Here is a 20,234-nt window from a genome sequence, read left to right as displayed (position 1 = left end):
TAGAGTGCTCGAGCCTAACCAACATCTCACCAAACCAACCCTCACCTTCTCTCTCTCGGCAACTTCACTCTCACCACCCAACTTTCTTCCTCTCTCTCTCTTAACCTAAGCAACCACAATGCATGAATCACCATGCACCCAACCATTCACATCAACTCCATGCACAACACCCACTCAACCATCTCTCTTCTTGGCATCCACCCTCAACCCAAACCACCTCACCCACCCACTTCACTCTCCATCATCCCTAACCTCCACTCTTCTATCTCATCCCCACCCCATCACCCCCATCACCCACAAACCATCCCCACTCTCGGCTACCACCAAACCCACCACAAACCTTCCCTCTCTCTCTCTCTCTCAACCCGAGCCACGCCACACACCAACCCTCCATTTCCACTCTCTGCCAGTTTCTCGAGCACTCGAAGAAGCATTTCGAGTGCTCAAGCTTCCTCGACCTTCCACTCCTCAAACCATCCAACCATCACCCCAATAAATAACCATCTTGGCAACCCCTCTCCATGCAAACCAACCACCCCATGCATTCACAAACCCGCCTGCTCGAGCTTTCTCAACCCTCACCCAAGCAAACCTCACACCCTCCTTCACCAACACCAAACCCATCTCGGCAACACCCAGCCGCCACCTTCCTCCTTGCTTCCACCCAACCTCCCTCAATCTCTTATCAACCAACCTACTCTCGGCTTCCTCACAAAACACCATGAACCCGCGACCACCCTGCATGCAAACCTCATCCACCCATGCATGCACCCATGATCTCAACACACCATCATACACCACATAAACCCAACCTCACTCTCCCATGCCACCCTCTCGGCATCTACAGACCAACCCCAGCATGCATCAACCCCTCTCCAACTCACATTCCTCCTTGCTCAACTCAACCTACAACCCACACAACTCCTCTCGGCAAACCCACTTCCATCAACTACTTCACACCACAACCAATCCACACTCCACCATCTCAACCAACCCCTCAGCAATCCATGCCTCCTACTCTCGGCACATCAACCTCCCATCATGCACGCCAACCTTGCCAACCATGCAACCACCCTACCCAAACCAACCAACCTCGGCTTCTATCCCCTCCACCCTCGGCATCCACCCTCACCAAGCTCACCTTCTCACTCACCCCAAACTCATGCATGCCATTCATTCCAAAAAAAAAAAAACATAATACTATATATATATATATATAATAATAATAATAATATTCTAAAATAAATAAAATAATAATAATACTAAATACATAATTTAAAAAAAAAAAAAAAAGAAGAAGAAGAAGAAGAAGTTAAATTTAAAAATATATATATATTTATATACATATATATTTATATATATATAGATATAATACTAATAATAATAATACTAAATAAATAACTAAATAAATTTTTTTTGGCATTATTTTGTTTTTCATTTTACACTTGTGGCTAATGTCAGCATTTGTCTTTTGTTTGGATTTTTTTTTTTTTATCTTGCACTAAAATTCAGGTTAGTGTTTTTATTTCTGTTTTGATTTTTCTTATGAGACCTATGCTTTTACCTGTGTACATTAGTTGTGTTTTGATAGGTTTTCATATCCAAGTTTGGGGGACGCCGTTGCGCACTCACATGGCTAAACATCTACGTCGTCGTCACTCCACTTGGTATTATTGTTCTTTTCCCCCCTTTGCTCTTATTTTGGTATGCTTGTCTTCACACCTTGAGGACAATATGTCATTCAAGTTTGGGGGTGTATTTATGCATTTTTGGCTTCATAATTTTTGCTAAGCAATGATAGTATAACTTGACACTTGTCGGAGATGAAACATATGTTTAATACCTTATGTATAGAAGCAATTGAAATTTTTGAAAATAAAGAAAAATTTGAGTTGAAATGATCATGTAGATTCAAATTAGTCTGTATAAATGTCTCAATTAAATTCTCGCTGGATTTGATACTCTTTTAAGCTTCACAATGCACAGATGCACATTGGAAACTTAACTGTGAGGCATGCAACTTAATTGACCTTGACCTTGGCCTAGTTAATTTGATTTGATGAACCTGATAGATGAATATCTTCGGCATGATTTAAGTTGTCTAAAAAAAAAAAACTGAGAAAGAAAGAAAATAATGATTAGTTGACGTTCGTAGCCTTTCCAACTCGAGTTATTAAGCCCTAGGAGTGTCTCTACACTTAGCACCCTAAAACCGTCTGGTTTGGGAGTTGTTGGCCTTACGCTTGCTACAAGGGTTGGTTAGAAAGCTTAAAGGACTTAAACATTGCACGGTCATTCAAAAAAATTGTAATAAACATGGTTCGCTAGAGTTCGTAGCCTTTCCAACTTGAGCTATTAAGCCCTTGGGAGTGTCTCCACACTTAACACCCTAAAGCCATCTGGTTTGGGAGTTATTGGCCTAACGCTTGCTACAAAGGTTGGTTAGAAAGCTTAAGGGACTTCAGCATTGCACAACCATTCTATGTTTCGCTTATGAGTTGCAATAAATTGTCAACAAGCAACAAAAGTTGTCTTGTAAATAAAATCATGCCTTAGGGACCTCATTTAAAGGGGAATTCAATGATTTGAAAACTTGTGCTTGGAAATTGGAAAAGAAAGTAAAAGCTGTATGTTGAGAATCCAATCCACTTTCACTGAAGTTAGAGTTGATTTCCATTTAAGAGATGACAATTGAGTTATTTATATGGACGATGATGTTGATGCATGAATGTTGAAATGGTTTTTGTCAATTTTTGTATCAATGCTTCATATATGCATGGTAGTTTTCCCAATGACCCTATCTCCAGTTCTTGTTGTTTCAAGTTGTATTTGAGCTATGTATATATCTCATTTTTACCATGGATGATATTTTTGTAGTAGCATGCCCATGGTTGTCATTTCATTGAGTTTTTCATTTTAGTTTTGCTAAGGGACTAGCAAAATGTAAGTTTGGGGGTGTGATAAGCGCCGAATATTGTATATTCAAGCGCCCTAAATTGCATTAATTAAGTCATTTACTTGATTATTGTATGTAGTTTATCTTCATTTGCATGTTTTTGTATATTTTCAGGTTCATTGGCCAAAATGGAACAAGAATAAGGCCTTGTGGAATCTTAAGCAACAAAAGGTGCCAATGCTGAATTCTGGCAGCAGTAGAACCTGGACTTTGCTTGCCATTTTGACCTTCCAAACTCGAGAACTGGACTTCCATCATAACATAAAAGATTTAGAACTCTGAATCAGATTTCCAAATCTTCAAGCGGTTCATCATTCGGAGTTTGTAGCAGAGAGTTATGATCTTCTTATTAGAGGTGCTCAGAACTGCCTGGCAGCAATGAAATTCTGCCTTGATCTTCATTTTCGACCAACCATCCTTGAGAATTGGATCTCCACCAAAACATGAAGTATTTAAATCTCTGAATTAGCTCTCCAAATCTTCAAACGGTTCATCATTCGGAGTTCGGAACGCAAAGTTATGGCCATTTCATCAAAGTAGGTCTGGGCGGAGCAAGTGAAGCATGGAGCTTTTTACACTAAATTCGAGTGCTCGAGGCCTTGCTTTGAGTGCTCGAATTTTGGGCAGAATGCCCTTCGGAAATGGCTCATTTCAGCCCACTTGCACCTTAGTTTCTTCATTTTGTTTCCTCTTTAATGAAGTGGTTGGAGATGTTGGTTGGTAGCCTCTTGGAGTGGATAAGATATCTAATAAAGGGAAGCAAGGCCACACAAATGAATTATCATTCATTTTACAAGATTTAAGGAGACAGAAGAGAGCAAGGGGAGAGAGTTCTTCAAGCTTGAAGAAGGGAGCACGAAAATGGAGGAGGTCTTCAAGCTTCTTCCTTCTTCCATTGCCCCTATGGGTAACTAAATCTTCTCTAGGGAGGTGATGAAGCCCCCTCTTTTGATCATGTTCTAGATTAGGCTATACTTTTGGGGACTATAATGTATAATGTATGGTAGTTTCATAGTCTAAGAGCATTTTCCTTCTTGTAATGAATTTTAATGTGTAAATGGTTGATGTAAGTTCATTGTCATATCTTTGATGATTTTTGGATCAATCTTATTGCTTTTATTTTCATAGTGACAATGAAAATATAGACTATGAATGTTTTTCAAGGCATGTTGATTTTGAAACTTGATATTCCATTGCTTAGGTACCTCCTTTGATGGTTTATACTTGATTCCTACCTTCATGTGCTTCACCATTTGATTGAAAGGTTGATGATCTTTTGCTTGAGATAGTGTATTTGATTCTACACCTTAGTTTAAGTAGTTCAACTATGGTAGTTTTTGATGGATCATTCTTGTTTTGATTAAGTGAACTTCTTGATGATTATTAAGCAACGGAGTTGCTTCATATTTCTTGACCATTGCATATATGCTATTTATCCCCAAATTTAGACATAATCTAGCATGTACTTAGGGTGTAGTGTGGATTCATCTCCCTAGTCTTTTCTACTTGTATCTCACTTCTTCAATTTCATTGCAATCTATTGTTTTATGCATTTTAATTTCTTAGTTTAGTGACAAACACACAAACCCTTTATAAACCCCTCATCACTCTAAAATGACTTTAGATACTTAGGTTGCCTTAAGACAAGCGCAGTCACAGTGGTTCGACTTACCCGTCCAATAGCCCTATTTTACAATGAATCGTGCTATTGCGAAGAGGGTTGATTTATAATTGATTTCGACTGTCGATCAATATCACATGTAACAACAATGTCCCAAGACTCCAAAATAATCCAAATAAGTTCATAACTTATACATATTACTACTACATAGTAACAAGTTAGCAATATAACTCTCAATTGTGCATAATAAGCATTTCATATTCATAATGCTATGAAATCACAAGCCAACAATATATTTATATTAGAAACATGCTCTCATGAATATAATTTTAACAACAATGCTCTTCAATGCATATAACACAATCAAGTGAATACACCACAAGTCTAAATCCATGCTCTTAAAATAAAAGCAACTTCTAAAACATGATTAAATTCATGGATAAACAAGATAGAGTTTAATTACATCAAAATGATTAAACTCTCTAGATTTCAAATCATTTCCAAATGGCCTCAAATTATTATATGTTAAACAACATAGCATGCCCATTACATAGATCAAATCAAAAGAGCAAAATGAGCAAGTCATCATCATGTAGAAATTAATTAATCTAAATTAATTAAATCTCTAATTTTCAAAAGTTATTCAAATGATTCCAAATTAATATATGTCAAGCACTAAGTCATGGTCATACCATATATCAAGTCTAAAATGGAATACAAGAAAAACACAATTAACTAGAATTTAAATCAAATTAAATTCATTTAATCTCTAGATTTGAAAACTCATCTAAATCATCCCAAATCAATATATATCAAAGATCAACTCATGGTCATGCCAATTACCAAGTCTAAAATGAGTTACATGCAAGCTATGATAAATCATAATTTCTCAAATTAGCAAAAGATATGCATACAACTTATATAAGCATCAATAGCATGCAAGAAACAAAAATATAATCCTAAAACATCCCCTACCTCATAAGAGGATTGTTCCTCTTGAATCCAAGGCAAGCAAGCTCAAAATGGCAAACCCTTCTTGGGTTATGAAGAGAATGATGAGGGGAACAAAAAGTATTCCCAAGGTTAAGCTTGGAAATCAATGGAAGGCTCTCAAAAATCAAAGTAAAAGCTTAAGGGAAGCTTTAACATTCATGGCAAATATGTGATTCCAAAAGAAGTTTGGCACTTGGCCTCATGTCATATACATACAATGAGAATCAAAAAGTGTGCTAAGGCACACATTACAAGTTTAGAACCCAATTTACACATTTGACAAATAAGACTACAATTAGCATTTCGAGCCAACCTTCACAAAAATGAAAGTCTTCAAGTCCACAAACCATCCAAGCGTAATGAAAACCTCAACTTTGATTCTTGTACCTAAAAAATGTCCCCACTATGTGGGTGAGTAGCATAAAGCTACTCGTAGGAAATGAGCATGCATCGACTTACGTTTTACAACTTTGCATGATTTAATTATTGTGGTTCATTCCACCTAACGTCTATGTCAAAGGTGAGACTCAGGGAGCATCCTAACTACTTAAGATCATTTCTAGCATCAATCACCTTATTAATGCAATTTTAACAACATAGGGTCATACTCACACAAAGCAACAACATAGGAGCATGCTTACACAAAACAACAACATATAGATTCTCAAGGTAATCAACTTGAAATCTAAAATGCAACATCAACTAAATATAACAATTTAGCATAATTAGAATATCTAATACCATACATCAAGACATAGATTCTCTAAGTTATCAACTAGAAATCTAAAACTGTGAAATCAACAAAATATATCAATTTAGTATGGATGTATTTAACAACATCAAATCGCCAATAACCAAAATCACAAGTCACAATTAAACATTGGTTGTCAACTTGGAATTGAATGCGAAATCAAATAGTGGAGGACTTGGACATCACGTCTCGGATTTTCGCCGAGAACAAAATGGTTGTTCCGGGCACTAACTCGTAGGGAAAACCACCCTAAGTGCGCACTATCTCAATTGGGGAAAACTCATACCTCCCGCCCGAAAGTCGAACTTTACCCATATCACATATAACAACAATGTCCCAAGACACCAAAATAATCCAAATAAGTTCATAACTTATACATTTTACTACTACATAGTAACAAGTTAGCAATATAACTCTCAATTGTGCATAATAAGCATTTAATATTCATAATGCTATGAAATCACAAGCCAACAATATATTTATATTAGAAACATGCTCTCATGAATATAATTTTAACAACAATGCTTTTCAATGCATATAACACAATCAAGTGAATACAACACAAGTCTAAATCTATGCTCTTAAAATAGAAGCAACTTCTAAAACATGATTAAATCTATGGATAAACAAGATAGAGTTTAATTACATCAAAATGATTAAACTCTCTAGATTTCAAATCATTTCCAAATGGCCTCAAGTTATTATATGTTAAACAAACATAGCATGCTCATTACATAGATCAAATCAAAAGAACAAAATGAGCAAGTCATCATCATGTAGAATTTAATTAATCTAAATTAATTAAATCTCTAATTTTCAAAAGTTATTCAAATGATTCCAAATTAATATATGTTAAGCACTAAGTCATGGTCATATCATATATCAAGTCTAAAATGGAATACACGAAAAACACAATTAACTAGAATTTAAATCAAATTAAATTCATTTAATCTCTAGATTTGAAAACTCATCTAAATCATCACAAATCAATATATATCAAAGATCAACTCATGGTCATGCCATTTACCAAGTTTAAAATGAGTTACATGCAAGCTATGATAAATCATAATTTCTCAAATTAGCAAAAGATATGCATACAACTTATATAAGCATCAATAGCATGCAAGAAACAAAAATATAACCCTAAAACATCCCCTACCTCATAAGAGGATTGTTCCTCTTGAATCCAAGGCAAGCAAACTCAAAATGGCAAACCCTTCTAGGGTTATGAAGAGAATGATGAGGGGAACAAAAAGTATTCCCAAGGTTAAGCTTGGAAATCAATGGAAGGCTCTCAAAAATCAAAGTAAAAGCTTAAGGCTTTAAGCTTCATCCATGGAGGCTAGGGTTCTGTGGTGAGGAAGAAAGAGATGAAATATGAAAATGTGTGAGTGGAGGAAATAGAGATCCTCACTCACTATGTGATCCTACACCATGGTCAACACACACATCTATGGTCAATTGTACAAAAACCCTCCTTTAAAACCATAATCCCAAAGTAGGCCAAAGATATTTGCAAGAGTAAATTGTATGCCTACACTTGTCACCAATCCATGGCTCCTTCCTAGGCCTAATCCCACACCTACACTTGTCAACCATCCAAGCTAACAAGTGCACCAATCTTAGGCCAACAAGTGGGTGAATCATCACCCTCCAAATGTCATCATCCAATGTATCAAAGTGTTTCCAAACAAATGTCAACAAGTGGACCAATGAGAGTGTGACACTTGTCATACTTTTCAAAAATTGCAAAAAAGGTCCTTTTTGAAAATATATTCCAAAATAAATTACAAAAATGTCCCTAAAACAAAAAATAATTATTTTACATAATTACATTAAAACCCCAAAAGTTATGAATAATTACACTAAAGTATGCATTAATACCCCTTTATGAAAGAAGCAAGCAATTAACATGCTTTTCTAAGAAAGTAAAAATACACATGGCATGAAATTTAAATATCATGGATGCATGCAAAACCGGAATCAAATCCCAACACAAAAAGTGAGGTTGTGCAAGGAAAAATGATAAATGAGAAAAAGACAAAAGTGAATAGTGTTCGAAAAAATAAAAATGTGAAAACGACACAATCCCCAAAGGAAGTTGAAATCCAAGGAAAAGAGTCTCGGAAATCATTCCAGAGCACTCAAGATGACATCAAGTGATGAAAAAACCGAACACAGAAAAGAAAAGACAACGAAAAAAAAAATATCCGTAAAAATCTGAGAAAAAGGAAAGGGAAAAAAAAAAACTGACCGGGTCATTACAACCTTCCCACCTTAAAGGGATTTTGTCCTCGAAATCCAACCCCAACAAAACAAAAGGTGAAACCAGGGTAACTACAGAGTACCTCTCCGAGTATCCCACACAACATGCTACGAATGCAATCCCCGAACTGAAAGACAACGTACAACCCCATGTCATTCGCAGCCACGTACTCCTGACTAGACAACCCCTTGATCGGTTGGTCAATTAACATCAACCTTCGCAATAGCACGAATCATTGTAAAATAGGGCTATTGGTCGGGTAAGTCGAACCACTGGGACTACGCCAGTCTAAGGCAACCTAAGTGTTTAGAGTCATTCTTAGGATGATGAAGGGGTGTTCATAGAGGTTTTGTTTGTTGTCACTTAAATTAGGAATTCAAAGTGCATAAAACACGAATTTGCAAGGAATTTAGGATGAAAAGATTAAGAAGAGGAGATTAGGGAAGTGAATCCGTCTCCATCCCTATACATATGCTAGATTAGACCTAAATTGGGGGAAAAACAACATATGATGGTCAAGACTTACATAACAACACATGGTTGCCATATAAGTAATCAAGAGGTACATTAGGTCTCAAACAAGTATAATCCATCAAAAGATAAACATGCTTAGACTACCTAACTAAGGTGTAGCTTATACACATTTACTTAAATGAGAGACTATCAAGTTCTTGACAAAATGATAAAGCACATGGAGTTAGAGATTAAGCATACACCATCAAAGGATTTCCTAAGCAATGGTCTATCAAAGTCACCTATCAACATGCCATGAAACCATTTCATAACCTTGCGTCCACTCTCACCATGAAAAACTCAAGCAATATGATTACTCTAAGACATCATCTAAGACAAGATAATCAACTTAAAGAAATCATCCATACATGTATCAACATTCATTACAACAAATGAGGTGCTCTTGGTTATGAAAAGACCATAAAATATACATGGCAAATCCCCAAAATAGACTATCCTAGGACATGCTTACAAGGGAGGGACTTCATCACCTCCCTAGAGAAAGAGTTAGTTACCCATTGCTAAGCTAGAAGAAGGAAGAAGCTCCATCCAAGACTCCATTTTCATGCTCCTACTGTAGCACTCAAGAACACCCTCCTCCTTGCTCTCTTCTCTCTCCTCTATCTTGCTAGAATATATGATAATGATATGTGTGGCCTTCCTTGCCTTATCTCCTTCAACAAAGCTCTCTCTCTCCCCCAAAAAACATCCCCAACCACCTCATAAAGAAGTAAGTAGAAAATGAGGAAACCAATGCACAAGTGGCTGCCAAAACGAGAATTCCCGAAGGCAATTCTGCCCCAAATTCGAGCACTCTAAGCAAGGCCTCGAGCGCTCGAATTTAGTGTAAAAATGCCCATGCTTCACTTGCTCCGCCCAGACCTACTTTGGTTAAACAGCCATAACTTTGTGCTCCGAACTCTGAATGACGAACCGTTTAAATATTTGGAGAGCTGATTCAGAGCTTTAAAAACTTTATGTTTTGATGAAGACCCAAATCTCAAGTCTGGTTGGTCGAAAATGGGGAGAAAGGCAGTACTTCAGTGCTGCCAGGCAGTTCTGCGCACCTCTGGTAACAAGGCCATAACTCTCTGCTCCGAGTTCTGAATGATGAACCGTTTGAAGATTTAGAAAGCTAATTCAGAGCTCTAAATCTTTCGTGTTATGATGGAAGTCCAGTTCTCGAGATTTCTGGGTCAAAATGGCGAGCAAAGTCCTAACTCTACTGCTGATCTCGTGAAGCAATCTGCCCTAATTTCGAGCACTCGAAATTAGGCCTCGAGCACTCGAAAATTGGCCAGAATGCCCTATGCTTGGTTTGCTCATCCCGGACCTACTTTGGTAAAACGGCCATAACTTTGTGCTCTAAACTCCAAATGATGAACCGTTTGAAGATTTGGGAAGCTAATTCAGAGCTCTAAATATGCCATTTTATAATGGAAGTCCAGTTCTCGAGTTTCTAAGGTCAAAATGGTGAGCAAAGTCCTGACTCCACTGCTGCCAGAAATTCAGAATTGTGCCTTTTGATGGCCAAAACTCCACAAAGCCTTGATTTTGCTCCTTTTTTGGCAAATGGACCTGAAAATATATACATACACACAAATGAAGATAATCTACTTAAATAATCAAACGATGGACTTAACTAATGCAATTTAGGGCGCTTGAATATACAATATTCGGCGCTTATCACACCCCCAAACTTACATTTTGCTAGTCCCTTAGCAAAACTACAATGAAAAACTTAATGAAAAGACAACCATGGGCATACTACTACAAAAATATCATCCATGGTAAAATGAGATAGATACATAGCTCAAATACAACTTGAAACAGACAAAAACTAGAGATGGGGTCATTGGGAAAACTACCTTGCATATATGAAGCATTGATACAAAAATTGGCTAAATACATTTCCATATACATGCATCAACATCAAAGTCTATATAAATAACTCAATTATCATCTCTTGAATGGAAATCAACTCTAGCTTCAGTGAAAGTGAATTGGATTCTCAACATGCAGCTTTTACTTTCTTTTCCAATTCCAAAGCACAAGTTTTCAAATCATTGAATTCCCCTTTAAATGAGGTTCCTAAGGCATGATTTTATTTACAAGATAACTTTTATTGCTTGTTGACAATTTATTGTAACTCATAAGCGAAACATAGAATGGTTGTGCAATGCTGAAGTCCCTTAAGCTTTCTAACCAACTTATGTAGCAAGCGTTAGGCCAACAACTCCCAAACCAGATGGCTTTAGGGTGTTAAGTGTAGAGACACTCCAAAGGGCTTAATAGCTCAAGTTGGAAAGGCTACGAACTCTAGCAAACCATGTTTATTACCAGTTTATTTTTTGAATGACCGTGCAATGTTTAAGTCCCTTAAGCTTTCTAACCAACCCTTGTAGCAAGCGTTAGGCCAACAACTCCCAAACCAGACGGCTTTAGGGTGCTAAGTGTAGAGACACTCCTAGGGCTTAATAGCTCGAGTTGGAAAGGCTACGAACGTCAACTGGTCATTATTTTCTTTCCTTCTCAGTTTTTTTTTTTTTTTTTTTTGTTAGATTCATGCCAAAAGTATTCATCCATTAGGTTCATCAAATCAGATTAACTAGGCCAAGATCAAGGTCAATCAAGTTGCATGCCTCACAGTTAAGTTTCCAATGTGCATCTGTGCATTGTGAAGCTTAAAAGAGTGTCAAATCCGGCGAGAATCTAATTGAGACATTTATACAGACTAATTTGAATCTACATGATCATTTCAACTCAAATTTTTCTTTATTTTCAAAAATGTCACAATTGCTTCTATACACAAGGTATTAAACATATGCTTCATCTCCAACAGGTTTCAAATTACAATATCATTGCTTAGCAAAAATGCAAAACCAAAAATGCATAAATGCACCCCCAAACTTGAATGTCACATTGTCCTCAATGTGAGAAGACAAGTAAATGAAAATAAGAACAGAGAGGGTTAAAGAACAATAATACCAAGCGGAGTGAGGAAGGCAAAGGTTTCCATCTATGTGAATATGCAAGTGCTTCCCCCAAACTTGGACATGAAGACCTAGCAAAACACAACTAATATACAAATGTAAAAGCATAGGCTCTTAAGGAAAATCAAAACAGAATTAAAAACACTAACCTGAATTGTAGTGCAAGATAAAAATCCAAACAAAACACAAATGCAGACATTAGCCACAAGTGTAAAATGGATAGCAAAAGAATGCCAAAAGTGTGCCATTTTTTTTTGAATGGCATGCATGAGGGTGTTGTGGAGGAATTGAGGATGGGGTTGATTGAGTGCGAAGGGTGGTGGGTGGTTAGGGAGTGAAGGTGCCGATAGAGAGATGGTGGCATGTATGGTGGGGTGAGGTGAGGAAGTTTGGTGAGGTTGGTTGGATGGTTGGGAAAAAAAAGGACGCCGAGAGGGGCATGCATGGGGGTTGCATGGTGTTGGTGTGTGTAGATGCCGAGAGAAAGAAGGCTTGTGTGAGGGTTGGTTGGTGAATGAGAGAGGGGTGAAGTTTGGGGTGGTGGTCGGTTTGGTTGGTGTGTGCATGGTGTTGAGGGGGTGGTTGTGATGAGGGTGGAGTGTTGTGTTGTGGTGTGCATGGTTTGGGTGGTGAAAGCATGGTGGGCATGGGGTGAATGAAGGTGATGGTGGGTTTGTGGAGGAGAGGGAAGATTGGTTGCTGTGAGGCTCGGTTTGTGTTGTTGGTTGATGTGTGGAGAGAGATGCCGAGGGGTTGGCATGGTTGGGTGGTGATGGTGTTGGTTGGTTTAGGATGGATGCCGAGATGTGAGAGATGCATGAGGTTGTGGTTGCATGGATGTGCATGGGTTTATGGGCTTATGGGTTGCAAGGTTGTGGGTTGTATTGAGAGTGGGTTTGCTGGTGGGATTTCGAAATTGGTTGTGGGAAGGGGGTTTCTTGGTTGAGAGAAGTGGTCGAGCACTCTAAGCATGGAAGTAGAGTGCTCGAATTGGGACCAGTAGCCTCAGCAGCTTTGGGGTTTAAAATTCAAGCAAGGTCGAGCACTCCAAATTGGAGTTTAGATTGCTCGAAATGAAGCCAGAGAGTTCGGGTTTGCTGGGATGTGGTTGCGAGCACTCCAAAGGAACTTGAGAGGGCTCGAAAATGAGGCAGTGGCTGCAAATGAAGGGCTGAAATTGGAGGGCATCAGCGAGCACTCGAACTTGGATTTTGAATGCTCGAAATTAGGACAGTAGTGCATGCAAGATTGGAGGCATCAGCGAGCACTCGATAGGGATGGTAGATTGCTCGAAATTGGATCAGTAGGCTTGAAAATGAATTCATTGCAATGGAATGTGTAATGTGAGCAACATGGAAATGGAAGCTGTTCAAAATGGAGTCCATGCATGGAAAGTCAGTGGCTTGGAGATGAAAGAATGCATGCAATGAATGCATGCAATGAAAGAATGCATGCAATGAATTTTAATGTAGGGAAAATTTTTGAAGCCTTGCAAGAGAATTCCAATCCAATGCATGGATGGAAAATTTTTGAAACTTAGCACTTTATCTCTAAAGCATGGAAAAAATTTTAAAATTTGCAAATTCAGTCCATTCCACTGCATGGATGGAAAATTTTTGGAAAAATTGTCGAATTGCTCAACATTTCTAATGCCTAGATGAAAAATTTTCAAACTTTGCATTTCATCTCCAATGCATGGAAAATTTTGGGGAACCATGATCCAACAATGCGTTGAAAATGAGAGGTTGTGCACATGAGTTGCATGCCAAAGATCCTATGAACTTGCTCGAAAGCGATGGAAATTTCCGGGAATGAAAATTAGAGCTGAGAAGGTCTAAGAGGCCAGTCTAAAATTGCGGAACGCAACTGAAGATCATTTCAGAAAAATCAAATTTTTGGCTTTTCTAAACCATTTCCCAGAAAATTTCAAGGCACGAGCAATTTGAGAAGGTAGGGAAGCTTGGAACATCGAAAGAATTTCTTCCCTTGCTTTGCTAAATTTAATGTCGATAGCTAAACGAACCAGGATCAGGATCCATTGGAGAGATGGATCCTTAACGCTCCGTATGCAACTTGCCTCCTTCATATGGTCTCAAACTTAGATCAATGAATGGTGAGGGATATTGATCCTTCCGAAGAGAAACAAGTTTGGCCTTAGAGGATTTGAGCATCGCTTTTAATCTCACTTCTTTTATTTTCAGATTTAAGCAAAGGTGTTGCTTGTTCGAGATTATGGAGGCTCGTTGAATGTCATTGTTTTGACTAACAATGGTAGGATCATAACCTTCCATATTTGCAATCTCCAAGTCATATACCTCATTGTACTCAAATGGTTTGTTCACAGGTTGAGTATCATGGACAATGATTCTAGATTGGGCTGAAATGATTGGAAGAATTTTCAGCAACTTGTCAACATTCTCCTTACCTTTGTCCGGTGGTTCACCCTCAAAATGTTGAGGTAACTCCGGTGAAGAAATGAAAGGAGATGGACAATCCCACGATAGAGATGGATTTGGTGCTTCCCATAAAGGAGAGGAAAATGGTGATGGAATATCAAGCAAGGAGTTGACTTCCCGAATGGATTTGTCCACACCAAAATCCTCAAAATCAAAAGGGACCAAGCAAGTATGTAGGGGATCCTCCGTTGAAGGAGGTGGGATTGGATTTTGAATGTGTTCATCAACAATAGTGATTTCAAAACACTCATTGTCATCTGAAGGAAGTTGCACAGCATTGAAGATATTGAGCCTAACATTCATATTCCCAAAAGAGATATCCATCAATCCGGATCTACAGTTAATGGAAGCATTAGCTGTAGCTAGAAAAGGACGTCCGAGAATTATGGGAATGTGTTTTCTTGGATCATGGACTGGTTCCGTATCAAGAACCACGAAGTCTACCGGGAAGTAGAATTTGTCCACTTTTATGATCACATCTTCAATAATTCCCCGTGGTTGCTTAATAGATCGATCAGCAAATTGCAACACTATAGGAGTTGGCTTTAGATCTCCCAAACCAAGTTGTAGGTAAACCGAATATGGAATCAAATTCACACTAGCTCCTAAGTCAAGGAGGGCCCTCTCGATTTTGTTGTCACCAATGACACAAGAGATTGTGGGGGCACCCAGATCCTTATACTTCGGAGGAGTGCTGTGCTGAATGATCGCACTAACATTTTCGGTTAACCTCACTTTCTTTGGTAAATGACTTCTGGAAGTGCGCTTTTGAGTGCACAAATCCTTAAGGAATTTTGCATAGGGAGGAATTTGCTTGATAGCATCCAAGAGAGGAAGATTGATCTTTACTTGCCTAAAGACCTCCCACATGTCTTGAATTTTGCAATTCTTATTCCCAAAATGTGTCGACTCTTGAAGACGTTGAGGGAACGGAGCTTTTGGCTCATAAGTAGTTTCCACATTTGGGGTGACATGCGTGGGACTTCCGTGAATGGTATTTGGACAAGAAGAACTTGGATTTGGACTTGAAGAGCTTGAATTTGGATTTTTCAACGGAGGGTTTTTCTCACTTGTGTCTCCATCAACCTTGTTGTCAACCACTCTATCACTCCGAAGGGTGGTGATAGCTTGAACTTGTTCATGAGTCGGCCCACTCGGAGGAGGGGTTTCATCAATCACATGCATTCCTCTAGGATTTTCAAATGGTTGAGCGGGAAGCTTACCCTTGTCTTTTTGAAGAAGTTGGTTCACTTGGTTAGCTATTTGTCCCATTTGATTTTCGAGCCTAGCTATGGATTGAGTATGGGAGTGAACCATTTGGAGAGTAGGTTGCAAGGATGTCAAGAGATGCTTGTTTGCAGCCACTATCTCATCAATTGGATTCACAGGAGGTTGAGTGGAGACATTTGGATTGTATGGAGGTTGGTAGCTTGAAGAGGCTTGGAAAGGCCTACCTTGATATTGAGAAGAGGGCTGATTTTGAGGCCCTTGATTTTGAAGTTGGGAATTTTGTGGGGCTTGTTGCCTCCACGAAAAATTCGGATGGTCTCGCCAACCCGGATTGTAGGTGTTGGAATATGGATTGTTCCCGGGCCGTGAGAACATGGCATTAGCTTGCTCTTGGTTGGGATTGGGAAATTGCTCCGGTGTGGGGCAATCTTCCGAGAGATGAAATGGACTATTACATGAGGCACAAACCGAACTTGCCGAATTTTGAGACACTGAAGGAGGAAGATGTGGTGCCATCAATTGGTAGAATTTATAAGCTATGGCATCCACTTGAGATGATTCCTCCCTTATTGATTTTTGTTGACAAGGATTGGTGTTCTTTGGAGTGGTTGAGGTCGGAGCCCTACGAGAATTATGTTGAAGTGAATTTTCACTCAAATTCTCAAGTAAGGTCCAAGCCTCATCCGCATTCTTGGACATGAACATCCCACCACAAGAAGAGTCAACCATAAATCTATGGGTGTCGGTCAAATCGGCATAGAAAGCTTGCACTAATTGCCATTTTGGGATCAAATGATGAGGACATTTCCGAAGAAGATCTTGTAGCCTTTCCCAAGTCTCATGGAGTTGTTCTCCATCAATTTGAGAAAAGCTTAGAATGGAACGCCTCATTTGGTTGGTTTTACTCACCGGATAATACTTCTTAAGGAATTCTTGTTGCAATTGAGCCTAAGAAGTAATGGAATTGGGAGCAAGGGAGTTCAACCAATATTTTGCCCTATCCTTTAGGGAGAATGGGAAAAGATGGAGATGAAGTGCATTGTCCGAAAAACCTCTCAACCGGATAGTCGAACAGATTTCAAGGAACTCATCAAGATGCTTATATGGATCTTCATTATCAAAGCCATGAAATGATGGAAGCATTTGGATGGTGCTTGATTTGATCTCATATTGAGCTACATCGATGTTTGGCATCACTATACAAGAAGGAGAAGCATAGGTGGTAGGAATGAAATGATCTCTAAGAGTCATTGGTTCTACATTAGGAATTTCAGCCCTTTCATTCCCCGGATTTCCTACGTTATCCCCCATTATATTGAATTCAGTTTCAAGGTCCCTTGTAAGAGTGGGTTCCCTAAGGTTCCGTCTAAGAGTTCTTTCAAGAGAATTGATATCAATGGGCGAATCGATTGTGGGTAGAGAGAGTGACCTACGACCGAACATCAACAGCACAGCATATAATCAACAAAGCAATTCATTATCCACAACTCCACATACGATGTTCCCTTTCTCCTCAATTATCAAGACAGAAAATAAATGGCCACGACAAGGACCGATGCTTGGAATTGAAAATACACAATTGAAAAAGCCTCGACAAGGGCTTGCAATTTATCTACTTCTAAGCTTAACACATGCACGATATTCACAATTTGAAACTAGAAGTCACGAGACTTACCTGGGGTCCTCTACACTTACAATTTGCTAGCATTCCTACGGCGAGCTTCGAGTTCCTAGAATCTCACTTACCACACAAAAATGGTTAAACCACACAAGAAATATTCATAAAACACAGTATTCACAATCAAACTAAATTTAACCCTAAACTTTGGTTGCTAAACCGTTTGCAGTCCCCGGCAACGGCGCCAAAAATTGATCGGTTGGTCAATTAACATCAACCTTCGCAATAGCACGAATCATTGTAAAATAGGGCTATTGGTCGGGTAAGTCGAACCACTGGGACTACGCCAGTCTAAGGCAACCTAAGTGTTTAGAGTCATTCTTAGGATGATGAAGGGGTGTTCATAGAGGTTTTGTTTGTTGTCACTTAAATTAGGAATTCAAAGTGCATAAAACACTAATTTGCAAGGAATTTAGGCTGAAAAGATTAAGAAGAGGAGACTAGGGAAGTGAATCCGCCTCCATCCCTATACATATGCTAGATTAGACCTAAATTGGGGGAAAAACAACATATGATGGTCAAGACTTACATAACAACACATGGTTGCCATATAAGTAATCAAGAGGTACATTAGGTCTCAAACAAGTATAATCCATCAAAAGATAAACATGCTTAGACTACCTAACTAAGGTGTAGCTTATACACATTTACTTAAATGAGAGACTATCAAGTTCTTGACAAAATGATAAAGCACATGGAGTTAGAGATTAAGAAATCATCCATACATGTATCAACATTCATTACAACAAATGAGGTGCTCTTGGTTATGAAAAGACCATAAAATATACATGGCAAATCCCCAAAATAGACTATCCTAGGACATGCTTACAAGGGAGGGACTTCATCACCTCCCTAGAGAAAGAGTTAGTTACCCATTGCTAAGCTAGAAGAAGGAAGAAGCTCCATCCAAGACTCCATTTTCGTGCTCCTACTGTAGCACTCAAGAACACCCTCCTCCTTGCTCTCTTCTCTCTCCTCTATCTTGCTAGAATATATGATAATGATATGTGTGGCCTTCCTTGCCTTATCTCCTTCAACAAAGCTCTCTCTCTCCCCCAAAAAACATCCCCAACCACCTCATAAAGAAGTAAGTAGAAAATGAGGAAACCAATGCACAAGTGGCTGCCAAAATGAGAATTCCCGAAGGCAATTCTGCCCCAAATTCGAGCACTCTAAGCAAGGCCTCGAGCGCTCGAATTTAGTGTAAAAATGCCCATGCTTCACTTGCTCCGCCCAGACCTACTTTGGTTAAACAGCCATAACATTGCGCTCCGAACTCCGAATGACGAACCGTTTAAATATTTGGAGAGCTGATTCAGAGCTTTAAAAACTTTATGTTTTGATGAAGACCCAAATCTCAAGTCTGGTTGGTCGAAAATGGGGAGAAAGGCAGTACTTCAGTGCTGCCAGGCAGTTCTGCGCACCTCTGGTAACAAGGCCATAACTCTCTGCTCCGAGCTCTGAATGATGAACCATTTGAAGATTTAGGAAGCTAATTCAGAGCTCTAAATCTTTCATGTTATGATGGAAGTCCAGTTCTTGAGATTTCTGGGTCAAAATGGTGAGCAAAGTCCTAACTCTACTGCTGATCTCGTGAAGCAATCTGCCCTAATTTCGAGCACTCGAAATTAGGCCTCGAGCACTCGAAAATTGGCCAGAATGCCCTATGCTTGGTTTGCTCATCCCGGACCTACTTTGGTAAAACGGCCATAACTTTGTGCTCTAAACTCCAAATGATGAACCGTTTGAAGATTTGGAAAGCTAATTCAGAGCTCTAAATATGCCATTTTATAATGGAAGTCCAGTTCTCAAGTTTCTAAGGTCAAAATGGTGAGCAAAGTCCTGACTCCACTGCTGCCAGAAATTCAGAATTGTGCCTTTTGATGGCCAAAACTCCACAAAGCCTTGATTTTGCTCCTTTTTTGGCAAATGGACCTGAAAATATATACATACACACAAATGAAGATAATCTACTTAAATAATCAAACGATGGACTTAACTAATGCAATTTAGGGCGCTTGAATATACAATATTCGGCGCTTATCACCCCTCAAATTGATTTAATTATTGTGGTTCATTCCACCTAACGTCTATGTCAAAGGTGAGACTCAGGGAGCATCCTAGCTACTTAAGATCATTTCTAGCATCAATCACCTTATTAATGCAATTTTAACAACATAGGGTCATACTCACACAAAGCAACAACATAGGAGCATGCTTACACAAAGTAACAACATATAGATTCTCAAGGTAATCAACTTGAAATCTAAAATGCAACATCAACTAAATATAACAATTTAGCATAATTAGAATATCTAATACCACACATCAAGACATAGATTCTCTAGGTTATCAACTAGAAATCTAAAATTGTGAAATCAACTAAATATATCAATTTAGTATGGATGTACTTAACAACATCAAATCGCCAATAACCAAAATCACAAGTCACAATTAAACATTGGTTGTCAACTTGGAATTGAATGCGAAATCAAATAGTGGAGGACTTGGACATCACATCTCGGATTTCCACCGAGAACAAAATGGTTGTTCCGGGCACTAACCTGCAGGGAAAACCACCCTATATGTGCACTATCTCAATTGGGGAGAACTCATACCTCCCGCACTAAAGCCGAACTTTAGCCATATCTGATAAGCGCCGAATATTGTATATTCAAGCGCCCTAAATTGCATTAATTAAGTCCTTTACTTGATTATTGTATGTAGTTTATCCTCATTTGCATGTTTTTGTATATTTTTAGGTTCATTGGCGAAAA

The sequence above is a fragment of the Cornus florida genome, unplaced genomic scaffold (assembly GCF_030987335.1).
Source record: "Cornus florida cultivar Cherokee Brave unplaced genomic scaffold, ASM3098733v1 CherokeeBrave_3.0.0_Hap2_Chr06, whole genome shotgun sequence".
NCBI lineage: Eukaryota > Viridiplantae > Streptophyta > Magnoliopsida > Cornales > Cornaceae > Cornus > Cornus florida.
This window is presented reverse-complemented; position numbering follows the sequence as displayed.